Here is a 20,866-nt window from a genome sequence, read left to right as displayed (position 1 = left end):
AAGAACTCCCGGCTTGTTCAATTTCACCCCTCTAGTGCTGACAAAATTTTCTGAGTATGGATACCCAACAGACCAAGATGAATGAATAGACCAGGATTACTTATAATTGACCTATTCATTGTTCCTATGCAGATGGTTCCACTAAGTATGTGAAAACAATTTGTTCTCTTAAATAGGTTATATATTCCCTACCCTCTATCTTGTTTACACTATTAATTTGCTTAGCAAACCCTTTTTTCCATATCTAGTACAAAGGTAAACTTCAGCTCAGCCAGAGGGTCTGAATTATTCATACCTTCTAAATTAGCAGGGTCCAGATTAATGAGGTTTTACTCTACTTTTTATCCTCAACTGCCTTCCCTTGGGGCATAGAGTCATTGCTATCCACTCTTTCCCTCCCTATTATCATAAGCTATATCCCCCAAGTGATACTCCTTTAAAGGGGCACCTGGTTACAGTCTCTCTAGAGCAGCTCCAAAGGCACAATGAGAGAAAGACACGCACAAGCAGTCATGTGCTGCACATTTCCTATTGCCCCATCCTTGGTGCAAACCTTTGCAGTAGGTGGCTATTGGAAGCTAACAACTAGCTTAACTTCCCTTTCTCCCACATATAATATTTTAAAGAGGACTTGGGCGCCATGAGGCCATTAGCTGGGAGGACAGAAGCAGAGAAAGTCTTGCAGGACTTCTCCAATGGACTCCTTGGCAGTCATGTACTTACTTAGCGAGAATTAGAACTCCAGCTCCACCTGACAGTACGAGAGGGCGGACTGGTTTATGATCACACCCGGCTCTTCGGTGTTAGATAGGTATACACATTTGAAACATTCATTCCCGTGCACAATTCGCAAACCACAACACACTCCATCCCCCAAAAATTACTCCAGAGAAGGAGGTCTCTTTCTCTCCCCCCCCCCCACTCTGCCAATGTCATCTTTATGATGTGAAAATAACTATTTTGAGGTTGATGCAATCTGTGAAAACTAAAAGCAAAGAAATTATATGCGTTTATCCAAGGTAAGCATGGAAGCACCAGGAACATAAGAACATGGACACTGTTGAGGATTAGCCGAAAGCCAGTCGCAGTATGCACGCTCATTTCCTCTTTTACTGTTTAATTCCCCCATGATGCCATCTGATCAGTTCGCGAATGTCCCCTGTGTCTTTGCCTTAACAATCGAGCCTGGTAGGCCATTCCACACATTTGTGATTCTCTGCATGAAAAAAATGCTTCCTGACATCTGTTCTGAATTTGTTTCTCTTTAATTTCCATTTATGCTTCCCTTATCCTAACATCTGTGTCATTCTGAAAACAGTAACTCAGACTGACGTTATCTGTGCCATTTACAATTTTATATTCCCCAGCTAGAAGTTCCTCTTAACCATGTAGTGGATGTGGAATTCTGGTGGAGGTTCAATCCGGCGAGTGGGGCTCAGCTGTGATTTCAGAGGGCTCAGGAGATGTGTCAGTCCCCAATCCTTTCTCAATATCTGCTTTGAAAGAGAAGCCAGGGGGGGTCAAACCTGGATAAACACAGTCTTTCAGCTGGAATCCTTTCTGCTGAGACCCCTCCCCCGACTCATCAATGCAGAGGTACATGTCACTCTTAGTATCCTAAGGCTTACCTGCCCTGTCTTCTAAGTCACTTTCCAGCATGATTCAGAGACCAGGGTTTTGCATATACTCAAGAAATGTTTGTTGGATGAATGCATGAACCAAAGAAGGTAAGTGGGTGGGAAGAAAGAAGGGAATGAAGGATGGTTGTTTCTTAGAAAACAAAAGAGGGCAAGATCTGAAACTCAAAGTCAACTCTAAAATGATTGTATCTTCCTAAAGTGCATCTGCTTCTTAGAGCTGTAATTTGGATGATCAAAATATCCCCCCCCCCCCGCCTTACCCTGAAGCCCCCACTGCTCAGGTAAGTAGGCTTGATGAGTCCATCCTGTAGCCATGTCATTTACATAAATTCTAATCAGGGTTGTGGAAGGCTGTGTTCTGGCCACATTTTCTGGCTCGCAGTTCCCATAGGCATCCCCTGTTTTCATCTCTTTTTCTAAGCTTCAGACATGTGCCTGAAACATGTCCTGAGATCCAAGTGCTTCCCCAAAGAGTTAAATGTCCTTTAGTTTTAGGAGAATAATACAGTCATTGAAGAAATTTTTATCTGTTGCACAACTCCCATGTACAGGCATTGCGCTACATGCTCAGAATACAATGAAGAAAAACAGACATGGTCTCCACCCAGATGGAACTTAAAGTCCAGTGGGGGAGGCAAAAAAAAAAAAAAAAAAGGCATGATAAGCAAGCAAATCAAATTAACCTCCAAGTGTACTTGTGTCCAAGGAGAGGGCATTATAAGAAAGAACGAAGGAACAGTTTTTTTTAGATTGAGTGTTGGAGGAGAATCACAAAATATAACAACACAATAAATATGGAGCACAAGTAGCCAAAGTCATCGTGAGCAATGAGTTGGTCAAGTGTAGAAGTTCATAGGAACCATGTGTCAGTAGAAGAGAGACAGGGGCCAAGAGAAGTTGGCATCCTCTAACATGGCAGCAGAGATGGATACCCTGTACCTATGCTAATGGGAGTGGAGATGCAAAGTCTCTACTTGTTTTCAAATATTAAACGATTGGCAAAATAATGCTATTAGAGCTTAAGGAAGAGAGAACTTGGTGAATGCTGGAGATGTCTCTTTAAGAGAACAGCTTTAGGCAGAGCTGAATGGTAAGAAGGCGAAAAAAGCTCTGCCTGTCTTCTGTTCCAGGAAACCGCCATCTCTTGCTTTAATGACGGCTCCTGCCTGCTCGCTGTTTACCCTGATGAATCTATAAAGACATTCCTAAAGTGTCAACCTGATCCTGTCACCTCATGCTCCAACCTTTCCATGGCCCCCACTTGTCTTCAAGGTGAAAGCTGAGCTTTTTTTGTGTGGTTTACAGGGACCCTCATCATCTGGCCCCTGCACACCTATCTAGTCACACCTCTTAGAAGTTTCCACAACCCCCTCAATTTACATTCTACTTGCACCAACTTCCTTCAAACCCATGAGTACATGATGCACCAGTTGCCAATACTGTTCCTTCCATCTGGATCTCTCTTTAGTCCTCCACTCAGTGACCTCTTGCTCGCCCTCTGGGAAGCCTTCTCTGTGCCTCTGCCACGCCGGAGTTGGGGGAGTTTTACTGTGTGCTCTCACAGCCACACACCCCCATAGCATGACCCTATCCCACTAGATTATAACAATCTGTTTAAATGCTTCCTCACTCCCATCATACATTCTGTGAAGGCAGAGCCTGTATCAGTCTTACTCTCCACAAGTTCCCAAGGACCAGCATAGTTCTTTCTGAAAACAAATAATGAGTGGGTGCTGATTAAACTGTTGAAGCCACATTGCTGGGCTGAAAGGATCTTTGGCCAATGGATCTAGAAAGAAGATGATCTGACATCCCACTGACCGATTCCAAGCTTCCCCATTGGAACCATCCCCACTCAGAGATGAATCAGCCTCCCAAACATAAATCTGGCTCCAACTAGAGAGCCCCAATGAGACAGAGCCCACAGTTCTGCCTATTAGCATCTAAGAAGAAATTGTGGGGAGGCAGGGGAATAGAGGAAGAAGAGAGAGGTGTTTCAGCACTTCTCCAAATGACACCAGCCTTGACATCAGAAAGCCCAAGAAAAGCACAGCTGCCTTTTTCCCCCACTCCCCCTCCCAAGTTATGATGTGCTCCTTGTGTCAGGATTCAGTTTCCCCCTTTTGGAATTATTTATGTGTCACTGGGCTTAAATAAAGAATCCACTCTTTGGAGGAAAACATTTTATGTTCCCCCCACCTCCAATTTTTGTTAAACATTTGATATACTGATCCTGTTTTTAACTAAGCTCCAGTCTGTGAGTAATTGGTAAGTTTTCTTTCCTGGTTATATCATACTAAAGCTTATTCAGATGTGATAACGTTTTTGCTGCTGTATCTTGGCAACATGATTTATTCTGCAAATGCTCAGTGTTACCGTCTCACAAAGCTGTACCATCTGGGTTGAATTAATAGGCTACCCAGAGAAATAAATGAGAATGGTCTCCCATAATTAACATGTAGGTAAAGTATATTTAACAGATTATTATAATTAATATGTCAGTTACTGATTTCATGCTAAATAGAATTGTGAACACAAGATATTAAGATTAGTTACCCTCTCTGTGTGTGCCTCGAAAAAAAAATGCAATGGAGAAAGAAATGAGGGCACGGAGTTCAGTATCAATAACATTGACCTTCACATTAAGAGCATCAGATACCAAAACTCTAAGCAAACAGTGACAATGTCAGGCATTATAAGCTGGGAGCAGCAAATTACTGGTTTCATAAATTCAGAGTTTATACCAGAGATGTCCAGAATATCCCAGATGTGACCTGCAAAAGCACAAGAATGTGCTTAATTTATACACAGCTGAAGGCGGCTATCTAAAGGAAGGGGGGTGGGGGTGGGGGAGGGAAGACAAAGAAAGAAACCAGATTTGCTCCTAATGCCAGTCTGCATTCCCTGCTGCTCAGTACTGTATGCAAAATGCCAGTTTGAGAGAGAAAACCCACAAAGGAGTCCTAGAGGCGATGGGAACTCAGGAGATACAGGCATCTGCGCTGGGTCCTCGTGGGGAGTGGATAGAGTTTGAGTCAACTGGCGTGGATAGCAATGGACAGGGTCACTCTCATGGATAGCAATGGATGGGGTCACGGGAAACAAGGCAGCAGGGGCTGGGGACAAGAGCGATGAAGACTCACTGTCCTTTAATGTGTCTTTCACGACAAATTCCTCTATCAGGATTACTAAGTTCCATTTCTTTCAAAACTTCTGGGAAAAGGAGGGGTTCATCTTGGCAGAGATTCTCAGGGGGATGCTGAACTGAACTGTTAACTCACCCAGCCTCGAAAGCCCCCCTTCATACAGGTTCAGCTGGCTGTAATGGACGTGTGTGTGCTTCACAGCACAGCGATGCAACAATACATTTTTTCCCGTGTGTGTTTGTGTATGCATACGTGTGTGTAATTGAAGCAAGAATGTGAATCTATTTCCTTCGGTCTGGCTTTTCCTAGTCATTGAAAGGAGGTCTTTCTCCCCCCCACCCCCAGACAGTCCCGCTGTCCTGTACTCCTCACCAGTGCCCAGTGATCGGAAACTCATTGGGAATCTCCTTACTTTCTCACTGACCTTGAGAGGCTAGGCTTGGATTAAAATGATAATTCTGATTTCAACTGACACTTTCAACTTCTGCCTTCATGGACCTCCAAGAGAGACCACATTTCTGGGACTCCCGATTCCCCCCCCCCCAACAGAGAACAGCACAGAATGCCCCACTCACAGAGCGTCTGCTTCCAAGCCTCCCTAATTGATGAACAAATGGATTCATGAATCCTCCAAGCTGAGCCTTCCTTACAGAGTCCCTGAGGATGGAGTTCAGCACGTTTCCAAAATAAGCAGGCCATCAGAGGAATGACAGAGCTGAACGAAATATGCTTCCCAACGATGTATCTGTTTAGGCTTTAGGAGCAAAATGAAAACGAGTTTCTCTGTCACCCTTTTCTCTATAGCACAAAGGAAGGAGCAAATATTGTCGTAACCAGAGGGGGACAGGGTTACAGAAAGAGGGACCATCAGGTTAGCTCAAGGAAAAAGAGGTTAGGAAAATGAGAATCAAAACCACAATGCGCTATCACCCCATGCCTGTTAGAATGGCCATCATCAAAAACACAAGCTAACAAATGCCAGTGTGGATGTGGAGAAAACAAAACGCTGATACACTGTTGGTCGGATTACAAACTGGCACAGTCACTACGGAAGACAGTATGGAGGATCCTCAGAAAGCTACAAACAGAACTACCTTGTAATCTAGCAATTCCATTTCTGAGAATATATCCACAAAGGAAATGAAAACACTAACTCAGAAAGATATCTACACCTGAACGTTCATAGCAGCGTTCTTTCCAAGAGCCAAGATGTAGAAACAACCTAAGTGTCCATCGACAATGAATGGAAAAAGAAGTGATATGTATACACACACACACACACAGTGAAATATTATTCAGCCATTAAAAAAATAAGAAACCCTACCACTTGTGACAACATGGATAGACCTGGAAACCTAGAAGGCATTATGCTAAGTGTAATAAGTCAGACGGTGAAAGACAACTACTGTATAATCTTGCTTATGTGTGAAATCTTAAACAAACAAAAACCTCAGAGAAAAAGAGATCAAACTTGTGGTTACCACAGGTTGAGAGGCAATTGGAGGGAAGTGGTCAAAAAGTACAAACTCCCAGAAGATAAAGTACCAGGGATATAATGTTCCATGATGGCTATAGCTAACGCTGTTGTGTGATATGTAGGAGAGTTGTTGAAAGAATCAGTCCTTGGCACAAAAACAGACACACAGACCAATGGAATAGAATAGAAACCCCAGAACTAGACCCACAAACATATGGCCAACTCATCTTTGACAAAGCAGGAAAGAACATCCAATGGAAAAAAGACAGCCTCTTTAACAAATGGTGCTGGGAGAACTGGACAGCAACATGCAGAAGGTTGAAACTAGACCACTTTCTCACACCATTTACAAAAATAAACTCAAAATGGATAAAGGACCTAAATGTGAGACAGGAAACCATCAAAACCTTAGAGGAGAAAGCAGGAAAAGACCTCTCTGACCTCAGCCGTAGCAATCTCTTCCTCGACACATCCCCAAAGGCAAGGGAATTAAAAGCAAAAGTGAATTACTGGGACCTTATGAAGATAAAAAGCTTCTGCACAGCAAAGGAAACAACCAACAAAACTAAAAGGCAACCAACGGAATGGGAAAAGATATTTGCAAATGACATATTGGACAAAGGGCTAGTATCTAAAATCTATAAAGAGCTCACCAAACTCCACACCCGAAAAACAAATAACCCAGTGAAGAAATGGGCAGAAAACATGAATAGACACTTCTCTAAAGAAGACATCCAGATGGCCAACAGGCACATGAAAAGATGTTCAGCGTCGCTCCTTATCAGGGAAATACAAATCAAAGCCACACTCAGGTATCACCTCACGCCAGTCAGAGTGGCCAAAATGAACAAATCAGGAGACTATAGATGCTGGAGAGGATGTGGAGAAACGGGAACCCTCTTGCACTGTTGGTGGGAATGCAAATTGGTGCAGCCGCTCTGGAAAGCAGTGTGGAGGTTCCTCAGAAAATTAAAAATAGACCTACCCTATGACCCAGCAATAGCACTGCTAGGAATTTACCCAAGGGATACAGGAGTACTGATGCATAGGGGCACTTGTACCCCAATGTTCATAGCAGCACTCTCAACAATAGCCAAATTATGGAAAGAGCCTAAATGTCCATCAACTGATGAATGGATAAAGAAATTGTGGTTTATATACACAATGGAATATTACGTGGCAATGAGAAAAAATGAAATATGGCCTTTTGTAGCAACGTGGATGGAACTGGAGAGTGTGATGCTAAGTGAAATAAGCCATACAGAGAAAGACAGATACCATATGGTTTCACTCTTATGTGGATCCTGAGAAACTCAACAGGAACCCATGGGGGAGGGGAAGGAAAAAAAAAAAAAAAAAAGGACGTTAGAGTGGGAGAGAGCCAAAGCATAAGAGACTGTTAAAAACTGAGAACAAACTGAGGGTTGATGGGGGGTGGGAGGGAGGGGAGGGTGGGTGATGGGTATTGAGGAGGGCACCTTTTGGGATGAGCACTGGGTGTTGTATGGAAACCAATTTGTCAATAAATTTCATATAAAAAAAAATAAAAAAAAAATAAAAAACAAAAATAAAAAACAAAAAAAAAAAAAAAGAATCAGTCCTGAGAGTTCTCATCACAAGAAGAAAATAGTTTATTTATTCTTTTTTCTTTCTTTTCTTTTTACTATATCTATGTGAGAAGATGGGCGCTTGGGTGAATCTGTTGTAATCATTTTGCAAAATATGTAAATCAAACCATGATGCCTTAAACTCACACAGTCATGTCTGACAATTATTTTTCAATATAACTGGGGAAACAAAACAGGGATTTGTTCAGATGATCCAGGAAAGGTTCAGAGCATGCGAGAATACGAAGTCCTCTTGATCTCAGGAGAGAATTCTAACATAAAAGGAGCCCCCCTTTCAAGGTCTCTCTCTCCGGGACTCCATTTTCCCCTTCTTTACTTTTTTCCTTCTCCCGGCTTCCTTCTCTCTTTCTCGGCAGGGTCACCTCCTTTGCTCCATTTGCACATGGGCTGAGACACGCTTCCACCTTTTAAATTCTTCCCAAATAAACCACCCCCCAAGAAAGGCTGACTTGAGTTCCGATGCTACAATTCCAGCTCTCCAGGAGAGAATCCAAGTGGCTGAGCTAGAGTCAGGGTTCAAAGGGCCAGGATAAAGTGGCCCCGAAGTGGTCCCCTCAGCAGGGGTGGGGGAAACAACCTGATGTGAGGTGGGGGGTGGGAGGGGCAGCAGGATGGAGGCAAAGTGATTTATACCATTTGATTTAATTTTTTTCATTTTATCGATATCCTGTTGACTTACCATTGCAGTGTGAGATGTTATGTGCTCTTTTCAAGGGGAGTTTGTTTTCACTCCACCTTGGGTTGATTTGTTCTGGTTTCCAAAACACCTTTTCGAACTCACCTGTCATTCACGGTGTTTCTAAGACAAAAATCCAAAGTTGCTAGAAGAGAGTGCACATACCTCTCTATGATGTTTTTAGAGTTACCATGAGTAGGGGGCCATCTGCGCTTTTGGTGATTTATTGTATCCCTGACTCCCGTCACTGTGCTTGGCTCATAGTAGATACCGAAAAGATATTTGTTAAAGAAATGAACCAATTAATGAGGCTTCATCAAAGGCTGTAAGCCTCCAGCATCAGTGTCTCAAGTAGCCATTCTTAGGGACCTCCCTTTCACTGTTAGCAAACAGAGGCTACGCAAAGTTTCAGCTTTGGGAGCATAGACGTCATGGAGAGTGCTGCTCCCAGGCTCCAGCTGAGTCTGCGGGTGGGCAGCCTGTGTTCAGAGGTGAAGTGTGTCCAGCTCAGGAAGCTGAAATCTGCCATAATACACATAAGCCCTGGGCGGCTCAAGGGAAGGCAGGACTCAGATGAGCTCTTGAACATAAAGGGAGCTCCAGGGGGAGCATGACAACCAGAGAAACTGTCCCCACACGAGAATGGTCCTAAGCACAAGAGAAAGAGCTAAACCTAGACTGCATTTGATTACATTTCACTGGAATCCCTTTAATAATGCCAAAAATGGTCTCTCATGCATTTACTTTAAATTACAGAAGTAGGTCTGACCCTGCAGTTCTACTCCTAAGGATCTGTTTTAGAGAAATATCCAGTCACGTGAGCAAAGATACACTGGCAAGAGGATTTGCTGCAGCAGAGTTTAAGATGATATTTTTTAATGGGGGTGAAGGGATGGTCAAAATAGGTGAAGGGGATTAAGAGATACAAACTTCTAGTTGTAAGATAAATAAGTCACGGAGATAAAAAGTACAGCATCGGGAATATAGTCAATAATATTGTAAAAAAAAAACAAAAAAACAATGGAAGCATCTGAAATGTCCAGTGGTCAAGGAACGACTGAGCAAAATATATATGTCCATACCTATGGATTAAATGTAGTGCATCCAAAACACTCTGGTAGATCTACATGTGCCATGGACATGGAAAGCGGCCAAGATACGTGATTCTATTTTTGTTTAAAAATAAACTCTATACATGTGTTGTGGAAAGACTACAAATCCATAGAGAGGAACTCAGAAAATACGTACCCAACTTTCCAACTAGTTACCTCTGGGGAGTGAGATGGCTACGGGAGCCACTGAGGGGAATGTTCATGTGGTACCTACTCCCCGCTGTCCATTTCTGTGCTGAGGTTTTAAAGCAAAAGCATTGCTTTTGTGAGTTTCCAAACTATCTTTCAATAAGGAAAGCAGAAAAAAATTATGCAGAGGTGCCAACCACACTCCCCATATAAAGAACCTGTCTCAGACACTGAGTATCTTACAAGTCACTTGTCGAATTTGGGACTGGAATTGACGTACTTCCATCGCACCTCCATGAAGCAACGGGTTTAAACTGTGTCATGATGCATTTAAGTTAGGCGTGAAGATTCAAACCATTATAGACTGGTATGCATTGTGATCCATTAGTAGAGTAATTTATAAAGTCAGTGAGGTGATTTACAACGTGGCCTCTTGGGTCTTCTAGCCTGAGCTTTGGATTTTGCTCACTTGTAAGCTTTGTGACCTTGAGGAAGCTCTATAACTTTTTCTTATATTTCAGATTATTTGCTTGTAAAATTAGGATAATAATAGCATCTACCCCTGCTCACTATAAAAATATAAATTCTATATGTTAAGCACAGTTGCCTGAGACAAGTTTTCAAATATATTAACCAGTAAATAGGTATCAGTCACAAGAGATCTTATAAGATATAAAAGATGAATCATCTGCCTAGGTTCTTAAAGTGTGATTCACAATCCCCAGCGGCCCAGAACTGGGTTTCTGTGTATCTCTGAGCCACCAGAAATTACATGGAAAATTTCATGGGGAAAAGTATCTTACTAGGGAGAAGGTGTACAATCTTATCATATTCTTAAAGGTATCCCTGAAAGCTAAGGATCACCAGCTGAACTCTACCTCTTCCAAACCCAACACAGTCCCCAATACCAGTCCTCCGCACCAGCCTACACCTGCAGTTTCTCAGGACCTTCATCCTTGCCGGGGGTCTTATGGCCACCCTTTTTCACTGGAGCTGAGTCTGCCCTGGACTGTCCAACCAGCCAATCTCATTATGTTAGAATAATCTAGCCTAACAACAGGTCAACAAATCCATAAATGCATTTTATCAATGAACTGACCAGTTTGGCTTCATTTATCAGCTGGACTACTGAATTCGTCAGAATTGTTTCAAGTGCCGCAAATCCAACTCTTTTTTTTTTTTTTTTTTTTTTGATGAAAAAGCGCAGAACTTGTTCACACAAACGAGTCCAGGAGTGCATCTGATTTCAAGCAAGAATGTATCCAGGTGCTCAAACAATATCATCAGGAATCCGTCTCCATCTCTTATCTCTGCTTTGTTCGGGGCTGGCTTCAATCTCAGGTGATCAGATGGCAACTATGAAGCTCAGCAGCTCCAAGTCAGTGACCTCAGCTAAAAAAGAGAGCTCCTCTTTCTCAGTAGTATCAGCCAGGTTTCCAGATCTGCTCCCATTGGTCCGCTTGGTCACCGGCCCACCTCTGAACCAATTGCTGTGGCCAAGGAGATGGACAGCTATGATTGGTTAGCCCTGGTCCCACCTCTGGAGCTAGGCGACCGAATCACCCCCTCCAACCACATGGATTAAGAGTGGGTGAAGGATGGTTTCCAGAGAAAATTGGGGTGTTGTAACCAAAAGAAAGAGAAATGGATTTGAGATTGGATGACTGTTTGCTAACCTGTTACTAGCCATCTCAAAGACACAGCCTCTGTGCTGGTGGATCCAAAACACAGCAGCCACGTCTTTTCTGACGGAGACAGCCTGGACCAGTCCGGATCCAGCAGCACCAACGCCACGGCTTCTGGCAAAAGGCTTCCCAAACCAGGGATGGCTGCTGTCTTCTCCAATAGATAAGCCACACGGACATGGCTTCTGCTACTTACCCCCTCTCAGTATCTCTCCACTGAGGTTTTCAAAGCTCATATTAGCCTGTCAGAAGGAAAGGATTAACATGTATTTTGATTTCTGTTGAAAACACGTTGTTTCAGAAATAAAGTTGGCATGGCAGGCATCTTGGTTGATTTAATCTCTGACACAGAAGCTTATTTATAGCATCACAGCCTTCTGAATGTTTAAAAACTCAAGCATTATAAGCCTGCTGTGCTTTTCCTGTGAAGTATGGAACAGCACTAAATGAATAATGCCACCTGGGCCAGCAGCACAGGCGTGCTCCGGAATCAAACACAGCTTTCATCTGCTCCTGGTATGTGTGAGCTCCCTTCTGCTGACACTGGATCCATCCTGCGGGATGTTTCCTGGGCCACCAACCCACGTCCTGCGAGTGGAAGTCCAGAAGGGAACAGGCTGGTCCCTGACCCCCTTTTCCAGTCCGCTTCTTCTCTCTTGCGAATCCTCTCCAGGGCCGACTGGACACATCTCTGAAATGGATGAGCTTTTCTGTGCTGCGTCCCCCCCACAAGATAACCCTTTCTACTGGCAGTCCAATTCTGCCAGACATGTGTCAAGAATATTTTTTGAAAAATGGTATGAAAGCAACTTAAGGCATCCTCCTCATTTCCCAGGTCAAAGCGAGTCTCAACCAGTACATTTTCCCCCAACCACTAAATCTCACTACAAATAGATATCGGTGGCAGACATGGGTTAATTTAGGCATTTAATCCTGCCTTCCTAAAACTTGATTATACTCAAGTTAAAAGGTAAGTTGTCTGGGGTGTATTTAAAACAGTCGGGCAGCAGCACCTTTTTGGGCAGAGGATCCCCAATGACTGCAATGAGTGTAAACATTTTATATTAATGTGCAGGCAAGTATCAACAGCCTCTAGGCTATGATCTGTATGTAATGTGTATACTTTTACTGATCAGGAATCAGAGATTTTTTTTGGAAGAGGAGATCTCAATTGTCAGACATTGTGGTTTTGATGTTTTAGACAAAGAACAGACCTCATACGTTTTAGATCGAGCTAACACCACCTTTTTTGGAATCTGGATATAAAAATAGGTATTCCATACCAAGACTTTTCTGTAAGACATAGAACACAGAATGGCTAGAAAATTACTCTTCATTCTTGTTTTTTAATTTTTAAAAAATGTTTCTTTATTTTTGAGAGAGTGAGAGAGACACGGCGCAAGCAGGGAAGGGGCAGAGAGAGAAGAAGACACAGAATCCGAAGCAGGCTCCAGGCTCTGAGCTGTCAGCACAGAGCCAGATGCGGGTCTCGAACCCACGGCCTGGGGGACCATGACTTGAGCCAAAGGTGGACACTTAACATACTGAGCCACCCAGGTGCCCTGAGCTATTCTCCATTCTTAATCATAGGTTGTTTACAGGAAGGTTCTCATCAGAGGAAGAAAGTTCTCAGAGCCAAGCCAGGGACCTCTGGAAGAGGCATGTGACAACCCTGGTGAACTACTAACATATTGAGTATTAATACAGTGGCCACGCTTCTGGACCAAATAATCAGAGCAAGTGCTCTGAGAAGCATAAAAGTTCTTCTTGGGGTCAATATTGAAAAGAGGACCATCGCAGAAAATGTATTACTGTGCTGACAGGACTCAGAATACCATCTCAGCCTTGGGTTTCGATTACAAATGCATCAGCTATATGAGCACGACTGAGCCATTCTTCCCCAGTAAACCTCAGTTTCCACATCTGTGTAATGGTGGTAATTGTATTGCCTACTTCCTAAAGTTGTCATGAGATATTGGTAGTATCATGGTAGGTGAGGTTTGTTTGTGTCATGGAAACCCTTAAGGTATAAGACAATAAAATAGCTGTCGAATCGCCCCTGCGGAACATGCTAAAAAGTCATAAAAGTGATTTATTAAGCTCTTGGCTCATAGATAACCTTGAGGAAAAGCAAAAGGAAGTTGGATTGAGAAGGTCAGCACTGAGGTTCTAGAAAAATCTCTGGTGTATACTGACAGCGTTCAGCATCAAAAGCCATGGTACCAGCAATTTCCACTGGGAAGAGCAACCAATAGACAGATGAACAATGGGTGGCTTTGGAGGGTATGGTCAGCATGGCTGCCATCGGTCATCTGTACAGATAGACTGTATGGTACCAGTAAGACACAGCAGGGAAGGAAATGGCTGCCACATAGGGGTGCCCAAGACAGCAAGTTCTCAGATCTCATAGGATTCCTCCTAGATAGCTCCCAGTGCTGTTCAGGAGGAATATGATGGAGCTGGATATCCCACAAGACGATACAATTAGAGCTAAAGCAATGTTGTTTGGAATCTGACTTTTTTCTCCATGCTAGTGTGACCTAAGGAATGCAGATCCAGATGGATGTGAAAATGTTTGGCCTATAGAAAAATGCTTTATGACAAAGGGAAGCAACTCATTGAGGTGACCAGCTGGCAAAATCTGTATAGGCAGTGCTGGTGACCCACAACAGGACCCAAGCCTAGAAGGGGGAGAACACAGATGGAGCCCCACAAATGGAACCCATGTCACACGGGCACAGCAAGTCTCTTTCGGGGGTGATATGACGGCCAGAGATGGAACCTGGAGAAAAATGTGGCTACTACAGTGGGCAGTTGCCAGAGTTTTCCACAAGGAGAATAAAAAGAATGGAGAAGCCCACCAGACTTCAGCTTATTAAGAATTTAGCTTCTTTCACAGACCCTCTCAATGCAAATATAAGCAGAAATAAATTTCTCCAAAGATAAGAAAGAGCTAGATCAGGACTCTTCCAAAGTAGGAGAGAACTTGGGGGGTAAGGAAGTCAACTCAGAACTGAAGAAGACAAGAAGAGAGGTTGAAGACAAAGTCCTGATTCCTGGGGGCCAGGGGAACAATGATCACAAGGACTCTGGTTTTCCCATGACAGTCTTTCTGCAAGAAGACTTCATGGGCCTTCATGGCAACCATACTGCTGAGGAATCTAGAAGGTGTCTCTCCCGGCCACTCAATATTGGAAGCTCTAGATCCAAAAAGAAGCAGATGATTCTCTTCCTAAGAGTTCAGCAGTCTGGGGCTCAGAAAGAGGGAGGTAGGAAGGAAAGCCAGCACGTACAGAAGCCTACCAGACAAACCTGAGTATTCAGCCAACGAAGCAGGTCTGTGTCACCTGGGTGCTGAGACATAGGTTTGCAGGATGGAAACTGAGGGCCAGTGGGGATCCTGATTAATTAGTGGCATTCAGGCTGATTCATGGTCATTGTTTCTTCCTCAGAAACAGAGGCAATGGATGGGATGCCTGGGTGGCTTAGTCGGTTAAGTGTCTGACCCTTGATTTCAGCTCAGGTCGTGATTTCACAGTTCATGGGATCGAGCCCCACGTCAGTCTCTGAGTTGACAGTGCGGAGTCTGCTTGGGATTCTCTGTCTCCCTCCCTCTTTCTCTCTCTCTCTCTCAAATAAATAAATAAACTTAAAAAGAAGAAGAAACAGAGGCAATAGAACGTGCCAAGCAGTGTGTGTGTGTGTGTGTGTGTGTGTGTGTGTGTGTGTGTGTATGTGTGTGTGTACATGCACACATGTACATGTGAGCATTCCCCTCCCATCTGTGTGTAGGTGGAAGGGTGGGCACAGGAGGTAGTGAGGCTGTGGTTTACCGAAGAGAGCCTCAACACTGGTTCTTTTAAATACCTGGCTTTTGATGCTTGTTAAACAGAGTATCAGTGCTGGAGAGGCCCTGACAAATTACCAGACCAATATTACCTGAACTTCAGCATTTTTGGTACATCTTTCTACATTTTTGCAGTTTTTATTAACACTTTTTAAAATGTAATTACATGTATTTTATTTATTTAAAAAATATTTTTAATGTTTATTTATTTTTGACAGAGAGAGAGAGAGAGAGAGAGAGCATGAGCAGGGGAGAGGCAGAGAGAGAGGGAGACACAGAATCCGAAGCAGGCTCCAGGCTCTGAGCTGTCGTCACAGAGCCCGACGCGGGACTCGAACTCACAGACTGCGATATCATGACCTGAGCCAAAGTCGGACGCCCAACCGACTGAGCCATCCAGGCGCCCCTAATTACATGTATTTTAAAGGGGATACTCATGTCACTATCATAAATAGAAACCTGGGTTCATGCACCAAAAGAAGGCAACTGACAGCAACAGGTGATGCCATCCATCCTTGAAAATGGACATGTGAACACCCCCCCCCGTCTGCGGCGTGGAGGCTGAGCCAATGAAGAGTCTCCAGCAGCATCTGGTGTATTGCCAATGCTCAAAAGTGTTAGCTGCTGTCCTAAGATATTCGTTCTATATTTAATTAATTTTACTGAGCTGCCTTCTAGTGTCAGGTGTGACCCCAGGCGATTTAGTTCAAGGTCTAGTTCAAAGGATGGCAGCATGGTTGGTGATGTTTTGATCATATTTTGACAAGAAAGACGCTTTGCATTTGCTTGGCAAATGGAAGGCTAGAAGATACAGTGCTAGGTAAGAAGACATGTCACGGAAAAGGCCTCCACAGAGAGATTCACCAAGCTTCCAAATGACCTGCACTCCTGAGCGGCTCTCCACCATGACAGGATGGGGGAGGGGGAGCAGAGAAGAAGCACAGCTTCACACCTCTGTGTGACACAGGCCACAGGGGGATGACCCAGGACTGGCAGTGGTGGTGAGAGGTTTTAGAACACAAGCTTACGGTCAGACCGATCTAGGTTCAAATCTTGGCCCTGCCAGCTACGTACTGTGTGACACTTTGGGTGACAAAGTATCTATCTCTCAGAGCTTCAGCCTTTCCACACTTAGAGTAGGGAGAGTGGAGGACCTTTCTTGTAGATTTGCTATGATAATTCAATAAAATGGTTACAAAAATCATGCAGCACAGTGTCTGGAATGTAAAGGGCCAGTAGATGCTTGGTGTTGATTATTGTTACTCCTTCTCAGGGGAATGCCACCTTTTATCAAGGTCAGGTTGATGGAGGTAGCATCTGCCACTAAAGGGATGCGGGAAGTCTGTTTTCTACTCCACACACTTCAATTCCTCCCTCCCTTCCTGCCTCCCTCCCCACCATCCTCCCGAATTCACCGACTGGGGGACTCTGGCTTTCAGTCTTTCATGCAGGCATCCCTCTGCTGGTTATTTTTAGACTTGGAACATTCCATAATCTCTGAAAGAGGACACAGGGTTTTGGTCATTGAGCCAGTCCTGGACCAGGAGTCAAAGATCCTAATAGAGTCTTGGCTCTTTTGTGTACTGGCTGCCTGTCCTTAAATAAATGCTTTTTCTCTCTCTCAGTTTCCTTTTCTATAAAATGAGGTAATGACCATCCCTTGGGAAGCAGTGATGTGCAGTCCAGCAGAAAAAAGTCTCTAGGGTCACACAGATCTACCTTCCAGCCTTTGCTGGAAAACTCCTTGATGATCTCAGGAGAGGTACTTCCCTTTCCCACCTGAATGGAGATCATGGTAACTCTCTCCCAGGTTGTGGTGAAGATTGAGTTAGTTACCATTTCTTGAGGGCTTGTTATAGGCCAAATGCTCTTCCAAGAGCTTTACAAGCTTAAAGGCATTTACAGATGAGAAAACTGAGGCACAGAGAGGTTGAGTAACTTGCCCAAAATCACCCAGCTAGGATTCAATTCCCAACCGCCTCAATCCAGTGCACTTTAACATCCACTGCCTCCCATGATTCCTGCCAAGTGCTTAGCACCATGCTCGGTACACAATAAGCACTTGATAAACATTAGCTGCTATTACCACTTTACAGGATTTCTGTGAAGGTAAATGAATGGGAACGATATACCTTAAAATACTTGGGAAATTGTAGGTGTAATATAAATAGAAGCCAGAAGCAAGGCAGACAACCAAAAAAATTTTGACGGAGTTTTCCTGCATTTTGTTTCGCTACCCTGTTGATTTCACCAACTCCAATTCAAAACCAGAAACAAAAACATGCTTGGTATTTTCTTGCCTTGCTAACACATGACTAGAGACATTTTTCAAAGCACACCTCTCAGAGCTGGCCAAGAAACCTTTTGTTATTTGTGACTTCTACTAATAAAAATAAGTCCGCCTTCAACTTATTCTGAAAAATGCAAATAGTATTATTATACCAAGGAAGCCTGAAATTCTAGTTCCCCAGCTCCATCTCCTAAATGAGGGGTCAGGTGACCAAATCCAGTTGCCATCTGTTTTTGTAAATAAAGCTTTATTGAAACATAGCCATGAATATTCATTTACATGTTGTCTATAGCAGAGGTAAAATCGTTTTGATAGAGACCATATGGCCCACAAAGCCCAAAATATGTACTCTCTAGCCCTTTACTTACTGGCCCCGGTCCTAAATCATGCATTTTAAGTAGAGTACATCAACAGTCAGATTTGTTCATTCTATAGTGAAAGCCGTGATGCAGTGGAAAAGTTATACATTTGTGAGTCAGATGAAACAACAGCAAAGACACCTGACCCCTCTTGAGTGCTCACCTTATGCCTGCCAGTAGCTAAATGTCTAATGAGCATAACCTCACTTAATCTCCGTAACAAACCTGTACAGTAGTATCAGTTCCATTTTACAGATGAAGAAATGGAGGCTCAGAGAGGTCAAGGAAATCGATTAAGGCCACACAGCTGGAAAATGGAGGAGCCAGAACTTAAGTCCAGATCCAAAGCTCTGGCTACAAACCCTTCCACCTGCTGCCTCCAGGCTTCAGAGTCAGCTTTGTTCCTTCCCAGCCAAGCAGGGAGAGTAATTTGAGTCCTTACTCTGGCTCAGGGTAATTTCAGGAGCAAATGAGCACTAAAGGTGTCTTTGCCAACTCCAAAGCATCCCCTACTGTCATTTGGTCTTACCTTTTCCCCACTTTTCTTTTCTTTCCAAAGAAAAAGGGCAAGCTTGCCCCCCCACACACACGTGTGCATATGCGTGCACACACACACACACACACACACACACACAGGCAAGGGTGGATTAAAGCAATGGAACAGATAGGAAATCAATATGTAGATGGGTGAAGGTTTTTTTTTTTTTTCAAGTTTGCACTTCAAAGTCACTTTGGCCAATTGTCAAAATGTCAAGTGTGGGTTTTCTCTCCTTTTTTCTCTCTGCCTCCTTCTCAGCTTCTTTGCGTTTCATGGTGTGTGCTGTTTTTGTTGGCCCCAGCTCCTAAGAAGGGGAGAAGTCTATCGGTTTCATTAGCTGTTTGAAAAACGAGGTGGGACCAACTTGGCGAGGTGACAAGGTCACCAAGAGTCATTTATCATTTTCGATGAGGCATAATAAACTCCTTGAAGCTGGACTCTAATTTAATTGTCTTCTACTTAATTGAGGAGAAGGAAGCCAGTTCCAAGGTACTGACTGAAGGTGTTTTTATTGAAACATAGACGGTTCTTATTTGTATCTTGTAGGCAACAGAAAAAAACAGCTTCTGGTTAGGCTATCTGTCTCTCACTCAACACAATCTTTATTTTGTCTCTAGTGGAGTCTACATTTCCCTCTCCAAACTGATTCATCCCCTTTCAGTAAATGGTAGGGCTATCCACTCCACTAAAAATAAAGGAGTCAACCTTGATTCTTCACACCCCATAGCCTCATCAGCAAATAACATCAGCTTCACCAAAGCTGACCATTTCTCACCATCCCTGGTGAGAATGCCCCTAATTCAAGCCACCACCAATGCTTACCTGAGTACCTACTAAGCCTTCTCTTTTCCTTGTTTCCATTTTTACCCTCCAAAGTTCTTGGTTCATTCAGCAACCCAAGTGTGGAAAATCTAAATCGGATGACACCACTTGAATTAGTTATCTGTTACTGCAGAACAAATTACTCCAAAATTTAGCAGCTTAAGGTAAAAAAGAAACATTAATAATCTCACACAGTTTCTGAGGGTCAGGAATTTGAGAACAGCTTAGCTAAGTGGTTCTGATTCAGAATGTCTTGTGAGGTTGCAGTCAGTATGGTGTTCTGGGCTGCTCTCATCTGAAGGCTGGACTGAAGCTGGGGGATCCACTTCCAAGGTGGCTCACTCATGGGGCTGTTGGCTAGAGGCCTCAGTTTCTCCCTACATGGACCTCTCCTAAAGCTGCTTGAATATCTTTATGGCTTGGTAGCTGGCTTCCTCCAAAGTGAATGAACAGAGAGAGCAAGGCAATAGTTTCAATGTCTTCTTTAAAGCTTAGCCTCAGAAGTTACATCTGCCATTTCCACATAGCCTGTTAGTAATGGCCAGTCTTATTCAATATGGAAGGATATGAATAGATACCAGGGAGCAAGGATCACTGGGGGGTCATCTTGGACACTGGCTATCAGAAGACTTCTTTGCCTAAAACCTTCCAATGGCTTCCTACTGGAATTAGAACAAATTCCCACTATGTTATTGTGGCTTACCCTGTGCAATCTGGCCTCCATTTACGTTCCCCTTACCCACTTGGCTCTAGCTACCGTGGACTTCTTTCTGACCTCAAGCATATTCCTGCCTCAGGGCCTTTCCACTTGCAATTCCCTCTGCCTGGAATGTTCTTCTTCCAGATCCTCACATGGCCGGTTCCCTCTCATTTAGGTCTAGAAGCAAATGTCACCTTCTGAGAAGCCTGTCCACCTATGCTACCTAACTAGAGTTGCCTGCCCTTGTACCCACCCCCCCTACCCCCACTGAAGATTCAAGAAGGAAAACCACCACATGTCAAATTTGATTTAAAGCTTATCCTTGTCTTATCATTTCATTGGAAAGTACTCTTCCAGGTAGAGCTCAGATTCTTGGGGGTCTTCCCCTTCCCTCCCAAGTCTCTGAGCCTCTCACCAGACTCTCCAATGATTTGAGAGTCTCCCAAAGGATGAACAACCCCTGGGAGCCAAGTGGATAGCCATAAACAGGTTCCTTCTCCCAATCCACATGAATCTAATTTTTTCAAACTGTTGGTGTGCATGGGCTTATACCTGTGCACTTACGGGGCACGCAGACGCATCAGGTGCTACACAAAGCACTTCATAACTTCACAAACTGCATCTCACGTAATTCTCACAACAGACACCTAAAGTCTTATCTCCAACTTACAAATGAAGAGACTGAGGCTTGCCTGGGACTCTATACCAATTAAAAGGCAGGAGCCAGAACTCAAGTCCTGCTTTAACTACCAAGTATACAGTCCTAACATTCCATTATATCACCTCTTCCAGTGTTTGCAAAGGCACTGTACAGAGT

The sequence above is a fragment of the Lynx canadensis genome, chromosome E2, assembly GCF_007474595.2.
Source record: "Lynx canadensis isolate LIC74 chromosome E2, mLynCan4.pri.v2, whole genome shotgun sequence".
In the NCBI taxonomy this organism is placed as follows: domain Eukaryota; kingdom Metazoa; phylum Chordata; class Mammalia; order Carnivora; family Felidae; genus Lynx; species Lynx canadensis.
This window is presented reverse-complemented; position numbering follows the sequence as displayed.